At 45.1% G+C, this 26801-nt stretch overlaps 1 non-coding gene across 1 annotated transcript; it reads left to right on the plus strand.

The window, feature by feature from the left end:
- The first annotated feature begins 4162 nt into the window (after positions 1-4162).
- Positions 4163-4305, plus strand: LOC127211125 (small nucleolar RNA SNORA48). Its single transcript, XR_007833400.1, has one exon. It is a non-coding gene; the product is annotated as a small nucleolar RNA SNORA48 (small nucleolar RNA).
- Positions 4306-26801: the final 22496 nt, after the last annotated feature.

Raw genomic sequence — 26801 nt, forward strand, 5'->3', positions numbered from 1 at the left:
TAATTTACTAAATATCATTTATATTATATTATTAAGGCTTTTGTACCAGAAAATGGGAAAGATATCATGAAACATACAAAGAAAAAAAAATCTGTATTTTCAAAATCTATACTGTGGTACAGAGGAGAGAGAAGGGGGGGGCAGGAGAGAGAGAGAGAGAGAGAGAGAGAGAGAGAGAGAGAGAGAGAGAGAGAGAGAGAGAGAGAGAGAGAGAGAGAGAGAGAGAGAGAGAGAAACACTAGGGGAAAGAAACAAAAGTTAGATTAGGAGACATGACACATGACAGGAGCACAGAAAAGCCACAAGGAAGAAGGGAGGTTATTGATCATGTCTTTTCATAGAAGGTCAAAGTGACTAGGTAGAAAAAATTAGTGACCAGCTGCCTAAAGTGGTTTGATTTGTTTTGTTTTTCTAAATCTTATGCCATGAGTCGATTCCCCATGTCATTTGCCAATGATTTGCCAGTCTCCCACAACATGAGGTGGTGAGCAATGAACCTGTGTGTGAATCCTACCTCCTTCATAAACAAACTAAAGTGAGTTCCAGGGCAATGATTTGAGAAAAATTTGAGTTGCACTTGTTTTGGGCCAACCTCCTGGAATTCAAGCCATGATTAGAAGAATATTTGGCACTAAAATTGGAAGGTCTTAAGAGACTAAAAAAAAAAAAAAGCTTTTTCTATAATGTCAGGCAACATTCAGAAGCAGATAGCATCAACTATCGCTTCCTCTGACCTAGCCTTACATTGAATGTGCCAGAAATTCTCTCTGTTAAGTCTGAAATAATGGCCAGATCTTCTCACTGTTCAAATGGCTGGTTCTCCCCTGAGCTGTGATTATCTCTCCAACAAATTATTCTAATTTATAAATGTCCTTCCTCCAATGATTTGTTTTCTATCCTATAGCTACATAAATTAGAAAACAAAACATTAGCTTGGGTAATCTCCTACTGCTGATGGCTTGCCATCGCACTAAGGATAGAATCCGTAGCTCATGTCATGCCCCTCAACCATCCCGACTCCTTTTCCCTCATGTCTATCTTCTCTGCTTTAGCCATGTCTCTCTCCACCTTGCTGGCTCTGCCACATGTCTCACTAAGATGGCACCTGGCAATAGAAAATTAGAGGAAGAAAATGTTTGTTTCCTTTAAAGCTCGTCTGTCATACCAAATTCTCTCACTGGATTAAAGGCTTGTGAGAACCACATTCTTTTCCTATGGTGAGACTTGACAGTCTGTTTTCACCAGGGATTACTGGTCTACCCTGTGGTCTTGGCTTTGGCTTCTTCTTCTTCAAGAGGGTCAGGGGTGGGATTGTGCGCTACTGTTTACTTTTCTCTGCAGAGCTTGTCTGTTTCTCCATGTGTCTTAGCTGTCCTGTGACCTCTTTGGCTGTTCCCAATGCTCATTCCTCTTTATCTTTGGTATAAAGTGTGTGCTTTGCTACTCGAATGCTTTTCATTCACACTGTCTTGTAGAGGCAGTTTTAAAACTGCTATCTTTGCCCAGAAATCTTATAGCCCATGACTTTTACCTTAGGTCTTGAGAACATGTTCCACTTTCTATTAATTCTCTCTCTCTCTCTCCCTCCCTCTCTCTCATCTCCTTCTCCTATACGAAGAGTACTTACAGTGGGTAGTGTTTTATTTTTAGGTGGAAATCTAACCATAATGGCATCACATAGTACTATAGTAGCTGGTAAAATTCTATGAATTTTCTGTGCTACAACATATTTTTATTGTTGATGTTCATCAGAGACAGGACTGGGTACCATGTTGAAGGAAGATGAATTATGCTGTTTGGTTTTTCCAACTCCTTCCCTCTCCTTTCCCATAATACTTTGCATCCAACGTGACTGAAACAGATTGCCTTTATCCCCATGCTTGCTCTCCGAAATTTGCTTGCACTTGGTTTATGGACTAGGTTAGCAGGAGGCTGAAGAATGAGGCCAAAGCCTTGGGTCCCTGAAAACCCTCCTGCTGGGTTGCTGTTCACATCAGCAGTACATTTCTCTGAAAAGCCAAAGCTCCCTCAGCATTTCTTTCCATCGCTTTTTTTGCTGTTGTTCTGGTAACTGCTCTCAATCTGTCCCCAGTGGGCTTTCAGCTACCATGAGCTCTACAGAATTGCAAACTTTCTTATTGCTTTTCTTTAACTCTTTCTATAACTTAAAAACAAACAAAATAGTCCCTTTTAAACTCTTCTCCATCGCCCAATTTGCATGTCTTGACTTCCACTGGGTCTCTGCCCAGTACACCTATCTTTTTTATGTCTCCCACCTTACTTCTGCTAAAGTCTGGAAATCTGGATAAGACTATTTATAGACAACAAGTGTAGCCAATCATTAGCATATTGGAGTTGTATAAAAAACATTCAACGTGTAATAAAACAAAACATGAAATGGTAGTATTTTCATTTTAAAAATTAAGCTCTTAATGTCTTTTTGTTATTGTTCATTTTTCGAGACAGGGTTTTACTGTGTAGCCTTGGCTGTCCTGCAACTCATCCTGTAGGCCAGGCTGTACTGAAACTCACAGAGATGCACCTGCCTCTGCCTCGCAAATTCTGTAATTAAAGGCGTGGGCCCTCACCTCCTGGTTAAGCACTGAACAAGTTTTTGTTTGTTTGTTTGTTTTTTAGTTTCCCCCTGTTGTTTCAATAAGTTTCTATGCTGGGAAGTAGAGACACATAAGCCAATGTGCACTCTCTCCTAAGGCAACCTAACAAATGCCTTCTCCTCTCTGGCTCAGAAGTGTCCTTGCTCCTCTACTTGGTGAGTTTTTTTTTTTTTTTTTTTTTTCTCACTGCTGCTCCTTGTGAACACTTGGGCCTCTCCATTTATTCCACTCATCCCAGCTTGGCGTTAGGCTACTTTTGACCTGCTTGGCTCTCCTTACTCTCTCCCGTTTCCCTGTTGCAAATACCAAAGACCTTCAGAGTGGCCACATATGTCTGTGTTAGCCAGGGTCCCTTCCTTATTGTGATTTTTAACCACTTGGGATCATTCTCCGCACCTCACATCTTCCCTCAGGAGCACATGCAGTTTCACCTCAGCCAGATGTGCCCTTACAGGTGGGGTCCTGTGCCGTGAGATCCACGTGCTGTTTCCTTGTGAGGGCTGCGTGCTTCTCTCCTGTGACACTCCCCTCTTGGTATGGCAGCAGGTGTTATTTTTTCCACATGATGATTGTCGAAGAATTTTGTGGTTCTTAGGTTGCTGTTTGCTTGTGTGAAGACTTTGACAGTTTCTGTTAGATTTAATTCTGTCACAGGCTATAGAAGACCCTGTGTGACAGGAGGCATAATATTTGGAGGATGTCGGCAAGAAGGCTGTGACCTTGTGAGGATGACAAGTGTACAACCGCACAAGGCACAGACAGACTAAATTGCGCAACTGAAGATGTTCCGACAAGATGACAAGTGTCAACAGGACTCAAAGGTTCTGACAAGATGACAGTTGTCAACAGAAGGGGACTCAAAGGTTGGAAACTGAGCTGATCTTTTGAGAGATTGGAACTATTTCTGCAGATTAAAATATCTTCTTTGTGAAACGTGCCAGTTCTGCTTCCTTTCTGTATCTTGACATGGTAAACATCTCCCATCTTGAAAGGTGAGCTTTAATGTCTCCCTTCACATTTGTCACCGTTTAATCATTTGATACCTTCCCACCTTAAGAGCTTTCCAAGGACAGGAACTTGCCATTCCTGCTTGTATTCCTGGCTCCGCTGCCCTCGCTTCTATGTGCAGTGTAGACCAAAATGAGAGCTTCCTCCATGTGTGGCTCTATTAGCCAGGGTTCTCTAGAGTAACAGAACTTATTAAATGAACCTCTCTGCATATGTGGAAAAGGGGATTTCTTAGAATGACTTACAGGCTGTGGTCCAGCTGACCCAACAATGGCTGCCTATGAATGAACGGAAGGTCCAAGAATCCAGTAGTGGTTCAGTCCTTGATGCTGGATATCTCAGCTGGTCTGTAGAATATGCTGGAATACCAAAGAAGTAGGCTGTAATGCCATTGAAGGAATGGACTTGATAGCAAGGCGAGAGCAATAAAGCAAAGAGCAAATCTTCCATCTTCCATTTCCTTATATAGGCTTCTAGCAGAAGGTGTGCCCAGGGGAGAGGTGTCTTCCTGTGCCCAAACATAAAAGGCGGATCTTTGCTTCCTTGGTAATGGGCAAAGAGACACCTTGTTGTTGTTGGTGTTCTTATATCAGTCAGGGGCAGAGCAGATGGCAGTCCTTTGTTCATCCCAGCTTGATGCCTGACTTGGTGGCCAAAGCTGTTTTATGCTTATAAAAAATCAAATCAAATCAAATCAAATCCAGGGAGGAAGACAGAGACCTGCATTCTGCCACGCCATGAAGTGCTGGGCAGAGAAAGATGCCCATAGACCTGCCCTCTGCTCCATAGCACAGAGCCCATGTACCACCACGCAACACAGTGAGGGGCCCACCAGCATGGCCAGCCTGCAGCTGGAGCCACCACAATGTGCAAGTATGTGGACAGATCAGCGAGGAAACATAGTGGAGCAGCTTGAGCAATATGAAGAGAGATGGAGAGACTCAAGGGTGGAGAGGAATGCCCTGTTGTGAGTTGCCAGCCCCACCACCTGGTGCCATGGGGAAGTCGCAGCCTTAGCTGCCAATGCGGGCCATGTGTGGGTCTGTGGCTCTGCAGTGGCAGGGCTCAGTGTTGATATCCGATATCCGTGGCTCACATTACCACTAGAGACCATGGGGATGTCCCTGGCTGGGGCAGCTGCCAGCGTTTCCATGAATGTCCAGGGCCTGTGTGGAACTGGCCCAGCCCCTCACTGGCTCTTGTGCTCTGGAGAGCTGGCCCCACCTCTCAGTGGTGGCCTTGCACCTTGCCAGGGCAGCACAATAGAGCTGGCCCTGGTGGATGGGGTCATGGATGAGCCAGCCTCAAGAGTGAGAGCAGGAAAGAGCTGACCTTGACATTCATCTGCCATGAGGTAGCATGTGGGCGGGGTGATGGGGTGATGTTCTTTCCAGTTCTCCTGCTGCCACCTGTGGTAGTCTGTGAGCCACCCCCCAGGGCGTGTGAGGAGGAGGGCTGATCCTGCCTCCTGCCAATGGTTGGGCTAGGTGGCCTAGCCTGAGCAGAGCTGGAGAGCTTGCCCTGGTGGTGTGAATAGGAAGAGCCGATTTCTTGACCAGCTGTGCTACCACCCAGGTTCAGATCCAGGGCTTTGAGTTGCCCTGCTCCCTCCCCCCAAATCTGTCTTATCTGCTACAGGTTCGGATGCATGAAAGGGCAGGTTGTGTTGTTCTGAAGTTGCAGGATCTCTGGGACACAAGGTAGCAGCAGGATAACCAAGAGTAGTCCTGGAGAGGACCCAATATTGATGGTGTCACAGAAGCCAGAGATCTCAGACCAGACCAATGACTCATTGCAATTAACATTTGCCAGTGAAGATGTGTGGACAGAGGGATATATTGTGGGGCACACTGTGACGTACTACAGCTTCTATGATGAGATGGTTTTTCTATGCTTTCCCTCTCTGATAGTGTGTGTGTCTCTCTCTGTTATTTTGGGCGGGGGGCCGGGAGGAGCACAGAGGTTGCTAGAATGAAAGATGGATATAAGGGGATGGGGAGATAAATGGCACTAGGGTGCATGGTGTGACACTTACAAAGAATCAATAAAAGGTTTTTAAAAATTGATGTTTCTTCCCACCCCAGATCCAGATCAGAAGTGGATCTTCCCACTTCAAATTAAGAAAAACAAAACAAAAAAAAAATCCGCCAGGCGGTGGTGGCTCATGTCTTTAATCCCAGCACTTGGGAGGCAGAGGCAGGGGGATTGCTGTGAGTTTGAGGCCAGCCTGGTCTACAAAGTTAGTCCAGGATGGCCAAGGCTATACAGAGAAACTCTGTCTCGAAAAAACTAAAACAAAAGAAAAGAAAAAAAAAATCCCTCACAAGTATGCCCCCACTGGGTTTTAGCTAATTCCAGATGTGGTTAAGTTGACATCCAAGACCAGCCACCACAGTTGCTTTGCCAGTTATTTTATCCCTATATCAACAAGACTGACTCACATAGGCACACCATCTTTGCCAGATTTGTGGCTGATGCACTTTCTTCATTGTCAGAGAATGAATAGCTGCTCATTTACATGAAATCAAATAATCAGATCTGAAAATGCTAAAGTAAAACAAATAAATAAAGTAAAATAAAAACAGCCAAGGACAGTACCGTGAGTACTGCCCAACAACTCTGAAAATGTGCAACGCTTTCTACTGAAAAGGTAGGTTTATTCTCAATCAAGGCCATAAGTACGGAGTGCTTCTCTATAAACCAGAGGCAAGATGGACCAGTGACAGCACTCCTGTGTTTGTAGTAGAAAGACATGGGTCCAAGGCCACATTCTCTTCCCTGGCTTGTGCCTTCAGGTGAGTCACTGACTTTTTCAGTGTCAGCTCTTTTGTGTGTGTGTGTGTGTGTGTGTGTATGTGTGTGTGTGTGTGTGACCTCTCTTACTTTAAAAACATATTATTTATTGCTATAGTATAAACAAAATGACCTCATATGTGCTCATGCTTTGGATTTATGGCCCCAGCCTGCAGGTTTCTATTTCTGAAGGTCCTGGTAACTATAGGAGGAAGGATCTAGTCTAGGAAGTGGGTAAGAGCAGCTTTTGGTGCCAGGGGCAGGGGCTTATCTTGTTGTTGGCTCCTTCCTACCTGTTGCTCTGATTCCCGTCCACCTGATGTGGAGTGGCCACAGCTCTGCGCCTCTGCTGCATGGTGCCTAATCATGGAACCAGATACAGTGGAGCTGCTGCGATGGACTAAGCTCTCTGAAAATATAGGCAAAAGAAGTCCTCCTTCTTCTGAGTTGCTCTGGCAGATATCAGTCACAGCGACAGAAAATGAACCAGCACAGAAGATGGGTATCAGAGGCATTGGGGTCATTCCTGTGATGAAACCTGACCACACGGTTTCAAAGCTTGGGGAACAAATTTCAGGAAGAATTTGGAAGACTAGGCGGACACCAGCTAGAGAAGGCTCAGAACACGGCACGTGCAGCTTAATAGGAGATTCTACTGGAAGCTCAGAAGGATATAAGACCCCTCCCTTTTTAAAAATTTTCTATCAAAAGTAGCTAGCCTGATAAGGGACAACAGTCCAACCATCTCCACCATCTTGTGGTATGTCCTGGTACTTTCCTGAGGTTTGACTCCCCTGTCACACCATTCTCCTTTGTGCTGACTTACCAATCAAGACAGACTCTGAAGAAGCACTCCCACCAGCGGGATGAGAGGCAGTTAACACCTGCCTTAGCACAAAAGTTTCCTGTCCCCGTGTGCCAGCAAGCCCAACTAGGCCAAGGGCACATCCCTTCTGAAGAAAACAAAGTGCCTGGCAGGACACTTTTGCCTTGTTAGAGTGTTTCTTTGTGCAGCACAGAGGAGCCCTGCCCCCCCCTATCCCTCTGCCCCCCTACCCCATCCCCCTATCCCCCTGCCTCCCCCTGCCCCCCAACCCCTCCCCCAAGGATGTTAATAGGAATGTGCGTGGGGAAGGTCAGGCTCAAGTTCCAAATGGGAAGGAAAACTCTATCTCTCAAGAATCAGAGTAAAGGTCATTTATGTCATATTCTGGCAAATAGTTTGTCTGTTTTTGTCCATGCCTTGAAACTTTGTGCGAGTCTGAACTTAAAGAAAACAGACTAAGGCAGCGGGTCTCAATCTGTGGGTCTCAGTCCCTTTGGTAGGCGAATGACACTGTCACAGGGGTTGGCCAAGACCATATGAAAACCCAGACATTGATATTTACATTACAATCATAACAGAAGCAAAACTACAGTTATGAAGTGGCAACAAAATAACTTTATGGTTGGGGGGGGGGTCACCACAGCATGAGGAATTGTATTAAAAGTATCGTAGCGTTAGGAAGGCTGAGGACCACTGACTACCGGATCTTGCAGAGGAAGTCTCCCCGGACAGAGTAGCATTCACGACAAGGCAGGAGGCGGCTTAAGAGCTGAAGTAAGATGCTGAAAGGAAGATGTGAGAAAATGTGCATGGTGAGGGGAAAAGGAGTGAGTTTTGTAGACAAGGACCGCTTGGCTGTCAAAGAGATCAACGTGCAAAAATATCATCTGTAAGTGGGACGCCAGGAGCGGTGCCTTGAGGGGATTTCCAAAGTTGACCAAACTCTGTTCATTGTAGGTCTTAAGGGCGTACGATTGTAAACTCATCTGCGAAACCTTCACAGTCATACCTCGCCTGCACAGGACCATCCAGGAAAAATGTTGTTCCTGGGAGCAGCTGCCAAGGCACCCAGAGGCCCTGTTAGCCTTTGTCCAAGAATTCATGGGCTACTGTCCAAGCTGGAAGTAGAACTTAGCATCAGCACACGACACAGGTTTTGTAGGTATGCAGAATGCAAGAGTTAAAAAGTCATGGGGGTTCCCACCAAAATTTCAAAGACAGCCTGGGAGTCAAGTCAGTGCGTGCCAGGGTTAGGATCCTGGCAGGCAGCTCATGAGAGGGCAACACGTAAAGTTGAGAGCGCAAAGCAGAGACTGTAATAGAAACCTCGGGGTGTTGGCAGTGTCAACAATGTAGAATGTGTTCTTAAGAAAGCCACAGACAGTGGGAAGCCATTAAGGACTGTAGGTCAAAGAGTCATAGGTACAAGGCTGCCCGAGCCTGCGGGACCTCACATTACTATACCACAAGCGGAGCAGGTGCTGAAGGATTTAAGATGTCCTGGGCTGAGTTTCAGTCTTGCTTTTTTTTTTTTCCTGATCCCTCCTCATCAGTTACCATCCCTCCTGTCTGGAGTGCGCTTCTTTCTCACCCACCTTCTTTCCTTTCCTTTATTTTACGTTATTATTATTATTTTTTTAACAAGCAAGCTTTCAACACATGGCCTTGGGGAAATTTTCAGATACAAACCAGGACAGCCCTTGTATCCACAGACGGTTTTTAAAGGAACCCATGTAATCCTCCTCATTTTGCTGTTATTTCCTCCTGACTACACGGATAGTTTACCACGGGATGTGTACTGCTATAGTGAACGATTTCCCCAAACCATTAATTTTCAGATGAATGTTCTCTGCTTTTCGGGTGACAGATCTGCATACTATTTTCTTTCCTAAAACGTTTATCATTTTGTGGCTCCAGCAGGCTAACCCAGGTGCTCATCACCGTGGCGACATCTCCGACAGACCGCTGACGAGAAAAGGGGCTGACTCCGATGATCTGGGCTCTGATGAGCACGGTGGGCACAGTGGGACAGAAGCACACAGAGAAGCAGGCGGTCACACCTCAAACAGGCTCAGAAAGAAAGAGGGCACATCAGCTATGTGAACCTTGCTCTACCTCATTTAAAGTTGATTGGTTAATAAAAGCCTACACCTGGGCAGGGCAGGTTAAGGGGTGGAGCTAAGGTTGGAGGGCTTTGAGGAGAGGAGGATCTTGGGTAGGGGAGAGAGCTATTGGAGGAGAGAGAGAGAGAGAGAGAGAGAGAGAGAGAGAGAGAGAGAGAGAGAGAGAGAGAGAGGAGAGGAGAGAGGAGGAGAGAGAGAGAGAGAGAGAGAGAGAAACTCTGAAGTTCCACATGGAAAGAAGCGGCCCAGGTGAACAGTGTAAGCAAGTATTTTGGATGGATGGGAAATAGCCCAGGTAAAAATGATTAAAGAAGCCTGGGCGGTGGTGGCACACGCCTTTAATCCCAGCACTTGGGAGGCAGAGGCAGGCGGATTGCTCTTAGTTCGAGGCCAGCCTGATCTACAAAGCAAGTCCAGGACAGTCAAGGATACACAGAGAAACCCTGTCTCTAAAAACCAAAACAAAAAACCAAAAACCTAAAAAAAAATTAAAGAAGATGACATGGGGTGGAGGCTGAGAGCTAATGGGAGGTAGTTTAAGGGGTTAATATCTGCCCAGCTCCAGGTAAAATGAGGCTTATTCTAAAATACAGCAGGTTAGTTTGTCTTCTATTGATTATGATAGCAGGTTAGATAATATCACCGTAATAATTATAGGCTAATTTAATAATAAACATTATTAGTCATTTTTTTTATATTTTCGACAACAACAGGGTTTATTTGTGCTTATGATTCCAGATATGTAAGACTCCATGATGGTGCATCAGAGGCATGGCGTCAAGTGGCAGGCACTGCTACCGTAACAAGAAAGCCGAGAGCTCACATACTGAACCACAAAGGAGGACTCAGAGAGAGCAAAGTGGTGATGGCGCTAATCTTTAGACTCTCAAAGCCCCCTGGCTAGTGTTGTGTCACCTTGACACAAGCTAGAGTCCTCAGAGAGGAAGGAGCCTCAGTTGAGGAAATGCCTCCATGAGATCCAGATGTAGGGTATTTTCTCAATTAGTGATCAATGGGGGCGGGCCCAGCCCATGGTGGGTGCCATCTCTGGGCTGGTGGTCCTGGGTACTATAAGAAAGCAGGCTGAGCAAGCTATGGGGAGCAAACCAGTAAGCAGCACCTCTCCATGGCCTCTGCATCAGACCACCACAGAGATAGAATAATTTCTTACCAATGCTCGCTGGGAATAGACTGTGATGGTGCCCCACATTCTTCTACCCGCGCTCACGGAATTCAGAGTGTTCTCATGCGTGCCACACTTTCGTATCTGTGCCCTTTGGATCCATTTCAGGAACACACACACACACACACACGTACACACACCCCTCGTGGTTCTGTTTTCTTGGGATGGTTGGCTTAACATGGCTCCATCCACTGCTGCTCAGCAGCCCCGGTTCCAGAGGGATGCCTTGGAGGGATAGTACCAATCCCTGACATCACTAAAGACCGCATTTTGCCGAAGTCATTAAACACTGTGTCAGCAAATGTAATTTCCCATTAAAGAAGGAAAACACGTTCGTCAGGTTGTCGCCCTGTAAGTAAATAAAATAGGCGATTTTAGTCCATGTTCCGCAGACAAATACTTTCTTCTCTTCTGGCCAATGTACTCCCTGCTGCTCTGTGCTTTTCTTCGAATATCTGAATCCTGGTATCCCTCCTCAATCACAGAGCAGCCTTTTGGAGCGCAGCAGTTAAATGCTGGCAGTGACTAGCACGCATGCGTCTCATCTGAAGGGCGGGCGCCCTGAGCAGTTGGGAGCCTGTGGATTCTGACTGAACCATCTGTTAAATCAAGATTATGAGGGCCCATGGTCCCCGGCGCTTTAATGTGCATGGATACATTTCAGAGTTTAATGTAAGGGATTAGTGATTCAGGAGGCCCGTTCTTTTTGGCTTCCTAAAAATGAGCCTGGAGGACTAGAATGGACTGTGCTTCTTGCTCAGAGCTGGTGGGTGCTCTGCCTCACTGCGCATGCTGAGCCATCAGTGAGGGTAGCTGGCCTTGGCGTGAGCAGGAACGGCTTAAAGTGCAAAGGCAGTGAGTCCTGGAGTAGGTGTTTACGGACGGATGGATCTGCGGTCTGCCTGTTCTGCTCATTATGGAAGAGTGTCGCGTTGGAAAACTTTTTGATGGTCTGTGGGAGTCACTGGCTTTCTTACATCCAGACCACGCAATGCCCCGATTGCTGCCCGTCTGACACTATTTTTCAGTGTCTTTAACTGTTTGCCAGTGTTCTGAATTCCATGGTGACCTGTGACACTGTGTAGGGTGTTATACAAGTACTTCCGTTTACTGTGCCGTAAGTGACGCAGCGGCCTCTACTTCCTGACACTCAACGGCTGCCATGGGCAAAATGTTCTATTTATACTGCTGGTTTGTTTATTGCTCATAACTACCTACTTTTGAAAAAAGATCACCTCTACTTTGTAAAATTTATATGCGCGCGCGCGCGCGCGTGTGTGTGTGTGTGTGTGTGTGTGTGTGTACTCATGACCACAGAGGGCTTTGGGTCCCATGGAGCTGGAGTTACAGGCAATTGAGAGACACCCCACTTGGGTGCTGGGAAGGAGTTCAGGTGCCCTTAAATGCGGCAAGCACTCTGAACCCCGAGCCCTCTCTCTGGCCCCACTGACTGGTCTACTCTAACAAGGACAAAATACTAAAGCGAAAAATAAGTCATGTCCCTCTGCGTTTGTAATATTGGCTCACTGACACAGAGACGGAGGCCACTGGGTTCATTTCCAAGCATTTATGCTTTTTGTGAGAGAGAAGCCATGCCTCATGACGGCACAGTGTTTCTATTTCACAGTGGCAGTGTGGTTGACTGACCAAATCTTCACAATCTCTTTCCTTCTGCACGGACTGTCTTAAAAATGCTTTTTCCCCAATGGTAGTTGATAAGATATGAATACAGGTGAGCACATTTTCTTTGAAGAATTTCTTCAGCTCTTGAAATAAACGATGCCATAGATTACTTACACTTGGAAATCTGGAAGAATATGTACAGAGAGCACTTTTGTTGATGCACATTTTAGACACCTTATTGATGGGATGCAATCCATAGTCATCATTTTTATCTCAGGGCTGCAGAGATGGCTCAGGCGGTAAGAATACTTATTAATCTTGCAAGGACCCAAGTTTGATTCCCAGCAGCCAGTCTGGTGGCTCCAAGTCACCTGTCACTCTGGCTTCAGGGGATTGGTCCTGGCTTCTGTAGGCATCTGTATTCACGTGCACACTCGAATAAACACATACAAACACTACACACACACACACACCACACACACTACATACACACTATACATACACCATGTACAGACATACTACACACACACACACAATACACACATACAGCACACGTCACATGCAGAAAACTAAAAATAATAATACATTTTAAAAACTTCTGTCTCAGTATTAAAATCACTTAAAAATTAAAAACTAGGCTTAGAGAGGAGGGTAGATTTCCCAGGGTCATGTAATTGGTGAGTATAGATCCAAGATTCAAAGCCAAATCCCATTTCAAACTTTATAGTGTCTTCCATACATTTCTTCACAAGAAGCACATGAAAGTTATGTAACAAGCATGTACTCCTCTCCCTCCAAACACCTTGATTGTAGTGATTCTTCTTAATTTCACACTCTTGAAGATTCCCCTTGGTGTCTCTGGGACTTGTGTGTGAGTCTCTGTCAAAGTGGGCACTATTCACACACGCATCTTTTGATGCACTGACACCAGTGAGGCAGGCCTGCTGACAGAGCTGGCTGTGAACAGCAGGTGGTAGCTTCCAAGCTTAGCAGTATATGTCAGTTCTTGAGAGTAGGCTGTGCAGGGCAAAGGCATTTGTGGGATGTATGTGCTCTTTCTTAGGTGATGATTTTAAGGACATAAGACATTTATGGAAACGGAACTGCCAAACATTGAAAATAATAGCCAGGACCCAATCGTCTTTATTTAGTCTTATTGACAATCTGGGTTGTATAGAAGTATTGTTGGGACTGGATACCTCAACTATTAAGACTTTAGACCTTAAACCAAAAGGCCCGGGGTTCAATTCTTTACTAACTGGCTCTCTTTAGCTAGGCGTGGTGGTGCACACCTTTAACCCCAGCACTCAGGAGACAGAGTCAGGCAGATCAATGTGAGTTCAAAGTCAAGCTGGTCTACAAAGTGACTCCAGGTCAGCTAACGCTACACAGAGAAACCCTGTCTCAAAACAAACAAACAAACAAACAAACAAACAAATTGGCTGTTCTGGGGGTGGGGTAGGATGTTGCTCCTGGAAGTGTTCTGGGAGGCCTCTTTATTGCAGACACAGGGGGGCATGTTAACAGACTCCACGATTAAGCAGATTTTTGAGCTGGATGACTGTGTATGCTTTAACCACCAGTGTCCTGTACCCAGCCACGGGGAGCTTAGGTTAATCTCATGTCCTCAGATGACATGAACACCTTTGATCCTGGGGTTTCCACTCTTTCTGAAGGATCTTAGAACTCTAGGGTCCCTTTTGAGAAGTGTGCCTCAGGAACCTTGTTCGGGTTCAAATATGCCAACTACTCCCAATTCAAATAATGGTCCTGTTCCCTGAATTTTTATAGCATTTCAGTAAGTGTCCCTGGGTGCCCCTTGTTAGCTGTCTCTGCTGTCACTCTCCTGTCATGGCATAGAGCTTTTCCTTTTCAGCTTGAGCTCTCCAAAGGAATCCACTCTTATTTAAAACAGCAGAAAAACACTGAGGGTGTGTGTGTGTATGTGTGTGTGTGTGTGTGTGTGTGTGTGTGTGTGTGTGTGTGTCTAGACCTCTCTCCTTTTTAGCCTTTTCCTTTTGGTTTTGAATCGAGTCTCTGGCGCATCTAGTTGTGACAAATTTGTCACAATCGTAGTGCAGGTTGACTTAGCCCACTTCTCACATTAAGTCTCACTCTTGACAAGCCTTGGTCGCAATCTGCTATATCTAAGCTATGCTTGCTTCTTAGACCAGGACTGCTGCCCCAAATGGGCTTTACCTATAACCACGCTATGTCCCAAGGCACAGGATGAACTGAGGCAGAACCGAGGGTGGGAGTCCCCTTGCGCCCTGTCTGCTTGCCCCTAGTACCCAGACACGGTCTCTGTTATAGAGGGTTTGTTCCTTAACAAAAACTTGTGAATGGGATAAATGAATGGGGAATAGTCACGCAGCAGCCTGTGATGAGAAAAGGGAAGCATTTAAAGGAGTTCTGATCTCGGAGAACAAATAAAGCCCTTTCCTCAAGAAATTCATAGGGTAAAATTAAGGGCATAAAACATCTATGGGAACAGGAGTGCCAGAGATTAAAAGAGAGCTAGAAATCAGTCAGCCTGGACGCTAGTGAGAGAGGAAACCTGAGTGAGGACTGTGGTGTCAAAAATGAACTGTAGGCAATACTTTTTATTACCTATTTTAACGGGGTCCCACCACAATAGAAAACCTTTTGTATTTGAGATTCAGTGTATAGAGGACTTTTAATCCAGCAATATGGCTGCTCTGGTAAGGGATCACATCCAAAGACTTAGTGTGGTCCTGCTGGAATGCAGACACACCACACACTGTTAATCCCTCTGGCTGGAATACAGACAGGCCACTAGCACACTCCTTTAAGGTAAAATTAGTTTGTAGAAGGAGGCTGCCATCATGTTTGAAAGTGACGTCTAATCGAGGGGCAGACAAAGTGATGAATCAGAGAAAGATCTGACAGAATGAGTCAGAGACAGGATACACCCAACTCTCATGAGAACAGGATGGGAAAGAGAGGCTACTTAAGAGCAGCACAGGGAGTTCAGGATAGTTCTGTCATATGGGAGTCAGTGCTGTAGAGCTGAATTTGTTTGTGAGTTCATATAGGTCAGTACAGGTCAGTAGAGGCAGGTGAAGCCAGAGAATAAGAAGAAGCCAGAAGATTAGAGCCAACTGCCAGTTAGTTTAAGGCAGAGCAATTCAGTGAGGAGCTGAGAGAAGCCAGTTTGAATCGATCAGCTTGGAGAGGAGTTTGAGCCAGAACAGCTGAGTTAAACCAGCCAACCAGAGTTCAGAAAGAACTAGAAAGGGTGAGCTTATTCAGCACAATTACATCAGGCAAATAAAATGTGTTTTTGCACCAGTTAAATCATAAAGATGTTGGGGGGGGGGCTACAATTTCTAAACTAGAAAAGGACTTGACACTGGTGTAGGCTGATGACTCTGAGAGAGGAGAGTGGGGCAGGTGACAGGCTTGAGAAAAGATAGCCACTCCCACTTCCCAGTTCACAGGGCTGCCCCTTCCAGGGCAAGGCTAAAGGAGAGTTTCTTATGAGGACTAAAAGATAAGCACACAGTGGTCTCATGTTCACCATGAGCTTTCATTTTAATGGGAAAAGACAGAACAGAGAAGCAGAGGTGGAGGGTGTAAGGGGAAGAGGGGAAGATAAAAGAAGGAGAATGACCAGCACTTAAGAGGCACAGGTGGATGGATCTCCATGAGTTCAAGGCCAGCCTGGTCTATAGAGTGAATTCCAGGACAGCCAAGACTGCACAGTGGAAGCTTGTCTTGGAAAACCAAAACCAAACCAGAGAGAGAGAGAGAGAGAGAGAGAGAGAGAGAGACAGAGAGAGAGAGAGAGAGAGAGAGACACAGAGAGAGACAGACAGAGACACACAGAGAGAGACAGAGACAGAGACACAGAGAGAGACAGACAGAGACAGAGACAGAGACACAGAGAGAGACAGAGAGACAGAGAGACAAAGACAGAGATGGAGACACAGAGAGAGACAGAGAGACAGAGACAGAGACAGAGATACAGAGACACAGAGAGAGACACACACAGAGAGACAGAGACAGATACACACACAGAGAGAGACAGAGACAGAGACAGAGACAGAGATACAGACACACACACACACACACACACACACACACACACACAGAGAGAGAGAGAGAGAGAGAGAGAGAGAGAGAGAGAGAGAGAGAGAGGGAGAGAGAACGAGAGAGAATATAACACTCTAGAACAATGTTTTGGCACAACGTTGTTGTTCAGATATCTGTGACTTGGTCCTTCTGCTCTGGCGTAGCATAGTGACATGTGGCCTATGGTTTATAAAGAGGACAAGAACTTTGCTTGTCCTATCTTTTTAAAAGCTTGGTTCATAATCAGACCTTCTTTGGGAGTGAACAACAACAACAAAAAAATGACTAAAATACACCTGTGCCTGAGGTACCCCGTGCTTTTCTGTCTCTTCTCTGTCATGTTGTATTCTTTAAGACATAAGGAAGAGTAGGCACTGAGAGGCACTTCTCTGGTGGCAGCCTCTCCTTGGACAGCAAGCCCATGTTGTGTGGACACAGCTTCCCGTACGCTGTTTTTAGACAGGTTTTGAGTGTGAAACTTGGCTCCTGTGTGGTGGATTCCTAACCCACCGGCTCAGTGTCTGCCTAAGGCTCTGAAAGTCTTCCACGAAGTAAACTTCTCTGAGAATGTATAACGGGAACTGAGCAAAGACATCTTCTGTGAAGGACAGGGCTGCTCTTGGAGCCTGCAGTTTCCCTGCAACTAAAGTAGGAGAAACTGCATGAATTATGTGTCTGTTTCTAATGTCATTGGGATGTCCCCAGGTCGTTACTTAATGACTGTCTGGGAAAAAATTAAGCCACACAAGAAGAGCATTAAACAAGTAGAAAAGTAAAAATGGAAATGGCTTTCGATTTTTTCTTTTACCAGAAATAGCTTTTATTGTTTTCTTTTTAGACAATTGTATATATTTTAATGCAGTGCTCCCACAATTAAAAAAAAAAAAAAGAAAAGAAAAATTGATTGTGTCAGGATTATAATTGGCTTGTTACACTACCCAGCAGAGCCTTATACTCACTGGAATTGCTGCCTTGGCACAGAGTATGTCAAGTGGGTCCTTTGTGTCAGGAGTTTTGGTGACAGACATTTACAATTGCTGGCAATAGCCTTGGCAACGGCAAGCGACACTGTGGCACAGATAGGTCATACCTCAGCGTGCAGACCACCCACATCTCCCTCTTCCTGGTTTTCAGTTCCTGTCACTCATACAAAGCTGGTCCCCCGGGTTAGGTGAGAGGAAAACCTACTGTTCCAGCCCCCAACACCACCTCTCTAATGGAGTGTCATTAAAATGTGACTGACAGTTTATTCAGAAGGCAATCGCATTGACCACACAGTCTGTTATTTGTAAAGAGTCAGGTTGATCGGCAAGATCCAGTTCCTGTTTTAAAGGGGAAAAATGAGAACTTCGGGTGCATTGTCCTTTCCAAAGTTGTGCTATGGCAATAAGACACAGCGAGCAGAGCCAGGCATGGTGGTGGTGCACACCTTTGATTCCAGCACCTAGGAGGCTGAGGCAGGTGATCTCTGTGAGTTTGAGGTCAGCCTAGTTTAGGTAGTGAGTTCCAGAACAGCCAAGGCTATGTAGAGAGACCCGAGGGGCAGGGGGTGGGGGGGAAGGGAGGAAGGGAGAGAGAACGTGTGTGTGTGTGTGTGTGTGTGTGTGTGTGTGTGTGTGTGTGTGTGTGTGGTGTGGTGAACTTGAGTGCTGGGATTACTCACTGGTGTGGCCACACTCAAGTCGAGACAGCCTTTTCCTTATTTAGTTAGTGTGTCTATAGCTGCAATGAAACCCCATGACCAAAAAGCAAGGAGGAAAGGGTTTATTTGGCTTACACTCTCAGGCCATAATCCATCACCGAAGGAAGTGAGGACAGAAAACAGGCAGAAACCTGGAGGCAGGAGTTGATGCAGAGGCCGTGGAGGGGGCTGCTTACTGGCTTGCTCCTCATGGCTTGCTCAGCCTGCTCTCCTATAGCACCCAAGACCACCTGCTCAGGGATGGCACCATCCATCAATCCCCAATTGAGAAAATGCCTTACAGCTGGGTCTCATGGAGGCATATTTTTTTTTTCAGCTGAAGCTCCTTCCTCTCTGATGACTCTAGCTTGTGTAAGGTTGATACATGGAGCCAGCCACTACATGCAGCTAACATTTTAACTATAGCTACCATAAAAAGAAAAATAAAATAAAAAGAAGGGTGCACATAATTTCATACCTAAACCATTTGATGACTGTATCTGGTTGTTGTCACATTGAACAATGGGGGATTAACTGAGAAGGTGAAAGTGTCGAGGTTCTGATTAAAATATCCACAGGGTTTAGTTCTGAGCCCCACTTCTTGATTGGGTTATTTGGTTTGGTGGTGATTAATTTCTTGAGCTTTTTATATATTTTGGACATTAGACCTTTGTCAGATGTAGGGTTGGTGAAGATCTTTTCCTAGTCTGTAGGATGTTGCTTTGTTCTGTTGACAGTGTCTCCTGCCTTACAGAAGCTTCTCAGCCTCATGAGGTCCCATTTATTAATTGTTGACCTTAAGGCCTGGGCCGTTGGTGTTCTGTTCAGGAAGTTGTCTCCTGTGCCAATGAGTCCCAGGCTCTTCTCTACCTCTTCTTCTGACAGATTTAGTGTCTCTGGTTTTATGTTGAGGTCTTTAATCCACTTGTACTTGAGTTTTGTGTATGGTGATAAATATGGGTCTACTTGCATTTTTCTACATATAGACATCTAATTAGACCAGCGCTATTTGTTGAAGATGCTGTCCTTTTTCCATTGAATAGATTTGGTTTCTTTGTCAAAAATCAACATCCTTAGTCATCAGAGAAATGCAAGTCAAAATGACCCTGAGATTCCATCTTACACCCACCCGAATGGCCAAAATAAAAAACTCAAGTGACAGCACATGCTGGCGAGGATGTGGAGAAAGGGGAACACTCCTCCATTGCTGGTGGGAGTGCGAACTTATACAACCACTTTGGAAATCAATCTAGTGCTTTCTCAGAAAACTGGGAATAGGGCTACCTCAAGACCCAGCTATTCTACTCCTTGGAATATACCCAGAAGATGCTCCAGCACACAACAAGGACATATGCTCAGCCATGTTCATAGCAGCCTTATTCATAATAGCCAGAACCTGGAAACAACCTAAATGTCCCTCAGTCAAAGAATGGATAAAGAAACTGTGGTACATTTACACTATGGAACACTACTCAGCTATTAAAAACAAGGAAAGCCTAAAATTTGTGGGCAAATGGATGGAACTAGAAATGATCATCCTGAGTGAGTTAGCCCAGACTCAGAAAGACTCACATGGTATTAGACTCATTTATAATTGGACACTAACCCAACAGGGATGTCCCCAGAAAGTTTTCACTTACCAGGAGATTGGGATAGGTGCTGGGACTTCCTATTGGGACTCTGGGTGAGAGAAGTATGGGAGAATGGGGAAATAGAAGGATCCAGACGGTCCTAGAAGCCTACAAGAAGACCATCAAGGCTGGTGGATCTGGACCCAGGGGGTTCTGCTCAAACCACTGCACCAACCAAGGACAATACATTCAGTAAATATTGAACCCCTACTCAGATCTAGCCAAGGTTGTGTGGGGAGCGGGGACTGACTCTGACATGAACTCTGGTGCCCCATATTTGACCACTTCCTCTTGGTGGGGAGGCTTGGTGGCACTCAGAGGAAGAATAGGGAGGGAGAGAGGAACGGGAGAAGACAAGCAAGAGGATAACAAGTGAGATGTAATCTGAATAAATTAATAAAAAAAGAAAAGAAAAAAATATCCAGAGGGATCAGGCATGGTGTGGGGCGGGGCACAAAGCCAGGGTCTCTGCCTGAATAATGCTTCTTTGATCTTTACCCTTTTCCTGGACTAAGTGTTGCGTTGTCGTTTCCCTACACACATTCTTGTATTCATCAAGATGGGATAAGTTATAATAAAAACGACGAACTAATGCCCCTGTGGAACACAGAGGAGAGAGAGCGCCCTGGCTTGGTTCCCTTGGCTGAAATGATGGTCAATCACTGACTTTTGCTTGATTCCACATTTAAACTATACAACCACCTTACTAAGACTCCTTAAATGTAAGTCAAGTCATTGTATGAGTGTGCACTTCACTGTATTATGTGGTTACCATTCCCAACCAGAGAGATTTATGCCACCCAGAGATCCAAAGAGAAGAAAGGGTTAAACACCGAGGGGAAGAGACATGCCCTACTCAGGATGGTGTGTGTGTGTGTGTGTGTGTGTGTGTGTGTGTGTGTGTGTGTGGTGGAGGGGGAAGCGGGGGGGGGGGGGGGGGGGAAGCGCGGGGGGCGGCAATAGCCAGAAAGGATGGCTGTGCAGGAACTCCCCCTGGGCCATTTAAAATGGGGATTTGGAAAAAGCGCTTACTGTTTCTTTTCTTGCTAGAATCTCCAGTTTCTATTTGGATGCTATTAGCCATCCGATTTAACTTGTTACTCTAAAGACAATTTGTGTTGAAGCTTTCTTCAGCATACCTAGCTCCACCCACGAAGTGGGGCAGCGCTGTTTTGTGAAACTTGCGCCCTCTTGTGGCCAGTTGTTAGCACAGCAGCCCATTGGGGCTTTCCTTCCACACCAAGCACAGCACAGGTGGATGTGTTTCACCAATCATGCCTGCCCCACTCCCCAAAGCAATCGCCCTCGGAAGGAGAAATTAACACATCAGACTGATATTTAAATTGCCTCAGGCATTGCTGTGGGAAAGTAGACCCTGGCCACATGTTTAATTTTCCTCTGATCATAAGTTTATATTATCTGGCAGAAAACTTTATATCAACTAAATGTAAATTTAGTGAGCATTTTCCCTACAAGAAATTCTTACTTTTAATTTTACATATTTTATTTCAGGACAGAGAGTAGCAGAAAGAAATTATAAAACATAGAAAGCGGCATTAATTTAAATATTTTCTTAATAAAAAACAGATACCTAAGTGTGTGTGTGTGTATATCACATAAACAGTACATGCTGTATACTGTACACTATATGTAAGTATATATACTATACAAACTTACATTTTCTGCATTTCTCCTCATTGTCTCTACCCATGGGTTTGTTTGGGGAAATTAGGAAAATGTAGAATTTGTCCTTTAAGATGTGTGTGTGTGTGTGTGTGTGTGTGTGTGTGTGTGTGTGTGTCTTTGCGTGTGTTCAGAGAGACATGGGGCAGGAAGGAGAGGGCAACTTGAAGTCACAGATGTTTGTCCTTTAAGGAGGAACGTGAAAATACTTTAGCAGGGGCTCTAGGACAGCTCTGGGATTCAGAGTAGATGTGGAAAGTTCAGGACAGAATAGGGAAGACTTTAAGAACATGACCTTATCCGCCTCTCCCCTCTCACACACACACACCCCAGGATTTCATTCAGCCCAGGTTGTCCTCGGTCATGCCATGCAGCTCCTGAGTGCTGGGATCACAGGCGCTCACCGCCCCATTCCGAGTCCCGTGGGTTCTGTTTCCACAGATCCTTGATTTATTTTGAAACTGTCAGAATCTTCTCGCATGACCGGGGGAGGGGGGGGCAGGAGGAACTGGCCCAGGCTTGGGTGGTGTATCACTATCAGCAAACAGGATCTAGTGTGTCCACGCTGCTGCCCCGGACTGCCCTGTTCCGAGTGTTTAACACAGACAACAGAATTTGTCCATGTAGTGCACTCCCTCAACATGTACACTTCACATCTGAAAGCACGCCAACAGCGGACACTAAAACTTTGATCCTCTGAACCCCTCCACACAAAAAAGTTGTAAAGAATCAAACATGCCCAACAGATGCTGCAAGTCAGCGGGAATTTATTTTGTCTTAATGCCTTGAAAAGCCAATAGAAATACTTTTTATTGTTACATGTTCACTCACCACTGTATTGCTAAGGACATTTCCGTAAAGCGTATAATATATGCTGAAGCCATCCCCCATAGCCCCATCTCGTCCATTTGTACCCTCCCTCCCTCCCATATGTTCCACTAGACAGATTCACTTCCATACTTTTTTATAAATATTTTTGTATGCAATTTTAAATACTTTTGACTGTGTTGAGTTTTTTTTTTTTATTCTATTGACAGTGTGTAATGGGTACCAGAATGATTCCAAATGGACTATTTAGTATAGATGAAAATATATTTTACATTGTTACTCTATTTTAACTTCAGACAACGGCATCGCCGCGTTGTGTTTTTGGCATTTTATTCTAGAATGAATAAAAAGACCATACTGACTTAAAAGCCAATCAGAACATGCTGTAGAGGACCAGCAGGCCACAGGACTGTGGACCTTTTGTGGTTTCCCTTTATGGCATTCAACAGAAGGAGTGTGGTTACTAAGGGGCAGAGCGAGGGTGGGCCTCTGTTTTGACTGCTGGATTGGGTCATGCGATCAGTTTTCTACTACATGTGTTCCTTCCCATAATGCACCTGGATTTAACCATATGCAGTGCCCATGATACATAGACGCAAGGTGGTAATAGCAGATTCTCCCTAAAGCTTAACTTGAGGGCAGTTGTGCCTTATTTTGTGGGCATCCTGCCAGTTGAGCAGTCTTGAGGTTGTGATGTGCATTGACCAGAGAAGACTGTACGCGAACAGTACACAGAGGTAAAGGAGTTAGGCTGGCAAATTACAGTCCTAGAAACTGTACACACACACACACACACACACACACACACACACACACACACACACACACAGGGTACACAACACAAACAAGTGGAGTCTCAGGTTAGTACATATTTATTTCCTAAGCTTGCCTGTCTCAGCAGGATTTGACGCTGGGTAAATGTGTTGGTTGCACGTAGAACTAGGTGGAATTTTTTTTCACTTATCAAGAGCCAAGCACTAAATTTCCATTTTAAAATCTGCAGTGGCCTTCCCTAGGGGAATTAGGAGGATTTGGGTTGGGGAAATACGGACTCCGAACCTCATTCTCTACATAGAGCCTGAGTCAGTCACACCTACTGGCTTCTCCTCAGTTTTGTGTCACTAGACCAGTGCTTCTTAGCCTGAGGGTTGAGATCACTCATTATAGCTGGTGGCACAACTCCAGTGACAGGAAGTTCTACAACTGACCAGTGCCCAGTTTTAGACTCTTTGGTTGGACGTTCAGACTTAAGAAAGTTATGCCCTCAATAAATATCACCACGTGCTGCGTAACCATGTGCCACTCAGCAATGGACTATGCCCACGATGGTGAGCTCCTGGGTGTATGACAGAGCTGAGCAACTCTTTGTCATAGCCGTGTGACATCATAGAACAGCCAGCACATTACTTATCTGTTTGTGGTGGCCATGCACGTGAGGCTGGGGAGATGGCTCAGTGGTTGAGAGTTCTTGCCTGAGTTTGATTCTCAGCATCAACATTGGACAGCTCTCAACCACCTGTAACTCCAACCCTCAGGTGTCCAGAGCCCTCAGGCATGTGCTGTTACATGCACATTTGTACACACACACACACACACACACACACACACACACACATGCCACTCACACATACACACACACCATTCACATACACACATTCCTGCACACACACACACACATATACACACACATATGCTTGCACAGATACACAATTAAAATAAAAAAAAATTTAGGCTGGAGAGATGGCTCAGTGGTTAAGAGTGCTGCCTGCTCTTCTAAAGGTCCTGAGTTCAATTCCCAGCAACCACATGGTGATTCACAATCATCTGTAATGTGATCTGATTCCCTCTTCTGGCATGCAGGTGTACATGCAGGCAGAACACTGTATACATAATAGTAAATAAATAAATCTTAAAAAAAAAAAAAAGTTAACTAAGGCAGCCAGGTGTAGTGGCACATGACCATAATGTGTGTGTGTGTGTGTGTGTGTGTACAAATTTAAAACAATGATGAGACATAATGCTTGATGACGACGCCACGTGACCATGTTACTGGCTCAGGAATTATAATTCACAGTGTGCTTCTCCTTATTCAAAACATGTTCACTGTAAAATAGCATCCTGTGTAAAGTCGGCATAGGGGCCATGCCCAGTAATTGGCTTTCGCCATCTAGGTCCGTGTTAGTCCAGGCTGTGACGTCTGAACAACTTAGAAATCAACTGTTTCTGTATCTCAAGCGGCTACGACCTCACAGCATCCTCACTTGTTCTTTCATTTGACTGCTATTCATTTAACTTTAATTAAAATTTATTAAAAACTGTGATTTGACAAACTGGAGTTTTGCATCCTTGCACAAAGTGGTTTTATGACTTATGAATGTGACGTGGAATAATTAAATGGGGATGCTTGAATCCATCATGTTAAATCCTTATCCTTTTTGTGGTGAGACCATGTGAGTGCACTTTCAGCAATTTTGACGTATCTAAAAACTATTAGTTACTGTATTCACAATACTGTATATTATGTGTCCAAGTGAGAAACAAAACCATGTATTCTTCTTCTCAGGCTTTGCAAGCGTAGGCCTCTGTAGCCGGGCAAGGCAGTCCTGCCAGGGGGAAGTGATCTAAGTTCGGTGGCCAGAGTACATGTCCAAAGTATTCTCCACCCGTGGGATCCACAAGGAGACTGTGCTACCACATTATACATGGTCCTTGGTTGATGTTTCTGCCTTTGTGTTATAGTGTAGTTATCCTGTATTATGTGGCTAATGTCTGCTTATGAGTGAGTATATGCCATGCTTGTCTTTCCGGGTCTGGGTTACCTCACTCAGGGTGATCTTTTCTAGTTCCATCCATTTGCCTGCAAATTTCAAGATTTACTTGTTTTTAATAGCTGAATAGTATTTCACTGTGCAAATGTACCACAGTTTCTTTATCCATTCTTTGATTGAGGGACATATAGGTTGTTTCCGGATTCTGCCTATTATGAATAAAGCTGCTATGAACATAGTTGAGCAAATGTTGTATGGTGGAGCATCTTTCAGGTATATTCCCAGGAGGGGTATGGCTGGGTCCTGAGGTAGTGTTATTCCCAATTTCCTGAAAAGGCACCAGATTGATTTCCAAAGTGGTTGTACAAGTTTGCACTCCCACCAGCAATGGAGGAGTGTTCCCCTTTCTCCACATCCTCACCAGCATGTGCTGTCACCAGAGTTTTTGCTCTTAACCATTCAGATAGGTGTAAGATGGAATCTCAGAGTCGTTTTGAGTTGCATTTCCCTGATAACTAGGGATGTTGAGCATTTCTTTAAGTGTTTCTCAGCCATTTGATATTCATTTGTTGAGAATTCTCAGTTTAGTTCTGTACCCCATTTTTAATTGGATTATTTGGTTTGTTGGTGTTTAATTTCTTGAGTTCTTTATATATTTTGGATATTAGCCCTTTGTCAGATATAGGGTTGGTGAAGATCTTTTCACAATCTGTAGGCTCTCATTTTGTTCTGTTGACAGTGTCCTTAACTTTACAGAAGCTTTTCAGTTTCATAAGGTCCCATTTATTAATGGTTGATCTTAGGGCCTGAGCTGTGGACGTTCTGTTCAGGAAGTTGTCTCCTGTGCCAATGAGCTCAAAGCTCTTCTCCACTTTTTCTTCTAACAGATTTAGTGTATCTGGTTTTATGTTGAGGTCTTTAATCCATTTGGACTTCAGTTTTGTGCAGGGTAATAGATATGGGTCTATTTTCATTTTTCTACATGTAGCTATCCAGTTAGACCAGCACCATTTGTTGAAGATGCTATCTTTTTTCCATCATATGGATTTGGCTTCTTTGTCAAAAACCAATTGTCTATGGGTATGTGGGTTTATTTCTAGGTCTTCAATTTAATTCCCTTGATCAACCAGCCTCTTTCTATACCAGTACCATGCTGCTTTTTATTACTGTTGCACCATGCTTTCTATATTATTTGTCCCTTGCTGGATACCTTGGTTGAGTCTCCTTATGAGACTTATCCTTATCCAGGCAGGTTGGGGGCAAATAAAGTGAGCTCCAAGCCAAATGTTGTTTGCTAGGGCTCCCCAGAGTCCTCCTCAGGATATTGGACAGTGGGCGTTAGAGCCTGCACCCAGCTCAGCTCATCTGGGTTCTCTGACTGTATCCCACTTGGGTCAGGCAGGAAAGGAGTAGGCTGATAGATTTCCAAGCTCAAAGTTGCTCAGGTGCCCTACAGTCCTTTTTGAGGTGGCAGGGCTCTGTCTTTCTGCTGTGTTCCAGATGGGCTGGGTCAGGAAGCAGCTGGGGGCCTGTGAGAGATTCAAGCTTGAAACTGCTTAGGTGTTCCACAGACCTTTTTGAAATGGCAACAAATGTGAGTCTTGGTCTGTGCCAGACTCAGCTCTGTCTATCTGCTCTGTATCCCACGTGGGTTAGGATGGTAAGCGGGGGGTGGGGGTTGGGATGGGGTGGGAGGGGAGGTGGGGGGGTGGGGGGAGGGGTGGGGGTCGGCTGAGGGTAACTAGAGCCCAAAGCTGCTAGTGTGTTCTACAGGCCTTATTGATATGACAGGGCTCTGCGTATCTTCTCTGTGCCCCATTTGGGCCAGGCCAGTAAGCTGCTGGCTGGCAGAGAGAGATTAGACCTCAAAGGTGCTCATGAAACAGCAGCTAATGTGGGGTGTTGCCCACATAGATCTCTGCTCTGTCTATCTGCTCTGTGACC

This window comes from Acomys russatus, chromosome 28 (assembly GCF_903995435.1).
Source record: "Acomys russatus chromosome 28, mAcoRus1.1, whole genome shotgun sequence".
Classification (NCBI taxonomy): Eukaryota; Metazoa; Chordata; class Mammalia; order Rodentia; family Muridae; genus Acomys; species Acomys russatus.